Below are 4,680 nucleotides of genomic sequence, written 5' to 3' on the forward strand. Positions count from 1 at the left end.
TTTAGCGGCTCGTCGATACTTTTTACGTATTATATAATCGTACACGTAATAACAAGTTCTCATAGTTAAACAAAACATGTTTTTGCGTAATAATAAAGCTAAAAGAGCTTTTTACGTGCTGTTTTAGTAGAAAATGAATCATTGTGACAGACGGAACGGTACTTGCCAAGCGTTGCCAAGCGTGTCTTCAAGGTGTCCTGTCTCTACGAGAACCATAGAGTTAGTAGAACAACTCTAGAGGAAAAGCTGGGCCGGAAAAGTGGGAACCTCTAGGGCGCCGCCCTGTTGCTACTGGTCAATGTGGCCAGCGCAATTACTATTAAAAGGGCTGAGAACAAGTACAGGTCACCTTATGCTTTGTCATCTAAAAACGTATACCTGATGGCTTTATGAAGGTGGTACGTTAATATTAAGTTTACAGAAAGCGATCGCTAAGTCCGTGACTTATGTAAATCACGATGTACGCATTCATGCAATAAAGGATGACGCGAATTTCGGTTTCGAATCTGTTTTTTGGATGCGTAGTAGTTTTGTTTAGGGTTGACTGTTGACATGCGATCGCGCGTCGACATCGGACGCTATGGCACACTCGTGCCTTATGTGCCACCGAAGCCCCGAAGTGGTCTGGCATATACCTTCACATGTAAGTAAACGAATGTATCTCCTTGATGAGAATATCACGCGAGTAGGCAGCTCTTGTGGTGCATCACAATCGTTTGAGAAGCGTCACAGTAGGGCATTTTTCTGCATGCGGAGCGGTGTTTTTATTTGCAGGTTTCCCTTCAGTAGGAAATTGCTGGACAGGCGGACCAGCGCACCGGAATTGTACTGGCGAAGCCACAAGCAACTGAAAGAATCTGTTTAATTGTTGCACTTTGAACAATCATGCTTCTACAAAGGCCACAGCAGAAAAACAGCCTGATTTCTGTGCCACGAAGTAATCAAGAGGCGAGTGCGTAATGCGGACGAAATCGAGTGCATCGAGACTTAGAACGACAGAAAGCTGAGCTAGTTGGTAAGGATTCATTATGCAAAACAGAAGTGAGGCGTGCAGACAGCACACGAGAGTAGAGAAGTGGGCGGCGCTCGTGTTGTTTGCTTGTAAATACTCTACTCTTGTGTCCTGTCTGCACGCCTCACCTCCGTTTTGCATAACGAGTGCATCAACCCACATATTAATAGCTTAGACGTTTTATTAACTGTACAATATTTTCAACACTTCCTTGCATGCCATTTCGTGTGGAATATCTTTTCTGGTCACAAATTTGTGCAGCGAATCTATTTGCATGATCGACTCCGGGCCTGTGGGACCGTTCACTTGCACTTGATGCTGAGTCTTTTACATGTATCCATAAACTGCAGATATGCACATCAGATCCCTGCGAGCATTTTCAAAATTCAGTTATTTTCGACAACAGGCACATATGCAATACTTACATAATCCCGAATACCACTAAGCAGCTGGGACACATTTTTGTTGACCATACTCGCAGGTAAAATAAGTACATCATGTGGACAGCTCCAGCTCATTTTCCTTAAGTCAGTGTGCACAAGGGTTATGCAAAAATAATTTTTTTTTTCGCGCACCGATTATTTTGCTGTAGAAGCAAGAGAACCCACCACGTTAGTGTAACATATCTTGTGCATCACACTAATATGTGCTTTCATTTACCATGTGAGATGAGTTACTTTTATGGCTCATTCAGTCATGTCACACTGCAAGCTGCATTCATCAATCTTCAATTGGATTTTGCAAATGTTTAATGAAACATGTTTCCCTTTTATGCAGATATGCAATGGCAAGCCCTTCCATGTGTTCCAAAAGTAAAATTTAAGCTCTAAATTAAAGAAGATATTTCTAGTCAGAAACAAGCAAAAATGGTGACTGCAGAGTATCAGAAGCCCAAGGTACAGAAATTATGAGAAGTGTCGAATGATTTTGAGGAAAGAGTCGTATTTGAAAATGCAAGACTCTTTAGTGGAGGTCAAGCAAGTCAATATAGGTAGCATACTCTGCAAAATTATGCGAGTGAGGGGATGTCAAACAATGGGTCAGGAAATGCATTGTTTTTCTGCAAAACAAAAGCTGATTGGCATTATATAAGTCACTTTAGCATCATGGTAAATTCAGAAATAAACCAAAAAACAAGACACGCAAAAATAAAAAAAACATTTAATGATATTCCAGCAGAACTTTTTGTTGGGCTAGTTGGTGCATATTACTGAAGTACTATAGCGCCAAACAGACGACACAAGAAGAAGAGACATGGACATAAGCGCTCGTCCGCGACTCTTCTTCTTGTGTCGTCTGTTTGGCGCTATAGTACTTCAGCCATTTAATGATGCTCTCTCCACACTGGGATAAATAAAAACAAACACATCACATCTAATGTGGACATATCAGATGCCTTGTGAAACACTAAAGGAACAATTCAGTTTCGGGTTATGGCACTTGCCGCATAGATGTGGGGGGGCCTTGCACCAATAGTGATAGTTACCACTGCATTTAGAAATTGAAAGCATTCGTGCAGACAAGGATGATTCTTTATATTTTTGGCTACCACTTCAAATGCCTCCACCAAGTGTTGCAATGCTGCACGCAGCCATACTAAGGATCTCGCAGCAACACCTGTAGGTAAAAAGCAGAAGCAGTCAAAGTGCTGGTGTGTTCTGGACACTATGTTTGGAAACTTTTAGGCAAGAAGAGTGCAAGAAGCAGACATAACAACTGCATTTATTTCCATAATTCCCCATTTAAATGGCCTTTTCTTTTTGCTTAGACAATGCCTACGCCTAGCCACAGCAGCTCCCACATACAGACTCCGCAAGCCAAGAGGCCGTGGAGGCAAATGCAGGTAAGGGGCAATAAGCAATAGCACTGGTATCGACATTCATCTAATTTCTTTTTATTTCGTTTAGGCAGCCAGCACACCTCGAACAGCCACCTTGACTGCGGGTGTGTCACCCTAGTCGCCAAGGAAACATTTGAGGGAAAGTGACAGGCAATGTGAACAGCCACTTTTCCATGTAAACAATACTCTTTCTCTCGGATGACTCCTTTGCCTCGCCACGCCAGCACACTTGTGCACAAAGATGCTGCAGAGGCACGTGCAGGTCAGAGGCAAGAAGCAGTGGCACTGGTGTCGACATTTACCCAATTTCTTTTTCTTACACTGAGGCAGCCAGCACACCTCGAACAGCCACCTTGACTGCGGGTATGTTAGTAGATTCCTGTTGTACATATGCTCATAATAAACGTCAGTAAACTTGAACTTCATAATAAACTTGAAGGCAAATGGGACATTGATGCATTGTATTTTTGAACATTTATTGTACACATACAATGTATGTTATACTTTGCAGTGCTACAGAGCGTATTTTGAAGCTTCCCCCTATATTTTGCACCTTTAATTACGTATGTGTTGTGTGGCCCTCAATGCAGTTCATGTTGTAGCAGCTGCTTTGTCTGTGTATCGCACATTGGCTTAAGCTCATGATATCCACATACTTCTCTCACATATACAAAATGAAGTTCTATGTAGTCCTCAGTGTTACAACAAAAAATGAAAGTAAACAATCCGATCGTGGAATTGTGTTTATTACAGTGATTCCTACGACAGTTACTGACAAGTTGACAACTTGAACTGGTCAATCGGTCCATAGCCTCCTCTATTTTTCAAAAATAAAGGAGGCTATGATCCGTCATGGCAAGGAATTGTATGTATACATAAAAAAATGGGGTATGTGTGTGTTTGTAGTGGGGGTATAGGATTAGGGCAGTACGAAAAAATGTACCAACACCGTCCTCTAGACCCATCCCGTTAAGGTACCGTAACAAAGCGTATTATGCATAAAGTTCATACAACCAACTCTGATATTACTACAGACGCCAGGCGACGCGAGCTACATTTGTCATGATGCATTCGCGACTGCACCGGATGCCCTCCACATTATTCTCGTTAATCGTGCTCACTGCGCCGAGGCAAAAGAAAGATCATGGGCGCAGGTGCCTTTAAAGTATCTCGACCTTGCGAGGCACGGCTGCGCGTGCCAGGGGAGCTGTCCGTGCGAACACTCCCTGGCACACACCTGCCTCGGCGGCCCCAACCTACGTACCGTTCTGCTTCGAGCTTTGATCCCCCCACTGTCCCTCGGGTGCCCTGGAGTTCCTGCGCCGCCTGCTCTACTATCATCTCAGGTGCTCTCCTGAGACTTCCGTTTGTCGGTTACATGTGCCCCACAGCTGGATCATTACTTATAATAATAAAAAACCCGATCTATCGTCACGACGATAGATCGCGAAAGCGGCTTTTGCAACATACCGCGCCCGTGCGAAGAGAATTACGGAACGCCAACGAGGAATCTGACCACAGCTTCGAGCTCGTAACGTCGTCGAGTGACACTCCTGCAAAAGGCGTGACCGCTGAAAACGGCATACCGCCGGAAACTTGAACAGGATCATCCCTCGGTTGCATAACTGCCAGCTGTACGGCCAACATGGACCACACCCACACCATCCCGCAACATAGAATAAAGAACCGACTTATAAAGCCCAAACACACGGCTGCACGCACACATCACAACACTACAAGCGAGACGCCATGCTGCTACGCTGCTACTGTTGCCGGATTAAAACTGACTACTGTCACCAAGTTTAGCAAGCGTCTCAGGAGCTGGCAA

At 44.1% G+C, this 4,680-nt stretch overlaps 1 long non-coding RNA gene across 2 annotated transcripts; it reads left to right on the forward strand.

Annotated features, from left to right (window-relative positions):
• Nucleotides 1–540: 540 nt before the first annotated feature.
• On the forward strand, nt 541–3,301 carry LOC135918729 (uncharacterized). 2 transcript variants are annotated; one of them, XR_011509825.1, is made up of 3 exons: nt 541–643; nt 2,781–2,855; nt 2,920–3,301. It is a non-coding gene; the product is annotated as an uncharacterized lncRNA (long non-coding RNA). The 2 variants fall into 2 exon arrangements; XR_010569746.2 differs by having other exon boundaries at nt 561–1,015.
• The last annotated feature ends 1,379 nt before the right edge of the window (nt 3,302–4,680 follow it).

The sequence above is a fragment of the Dermacentor albipictus genome, unplaced genomic scaffold, assembly GCF_038994185.2.
Source record: "Dermacentor albipictus isolate Rhodes 1998 colony unplaced genomic scaffold, USDA_Dalb.pri_finalv2 scaffold_21, whole genome shotgun sequence".
In the NCBI taxonomy this organism is placed as follows: Eukaryota; Metazoa; Arthropoda; class Arachnida; order Ixodida; family Ixodidae; genus Dermacentor; species Dermacentor albipictus.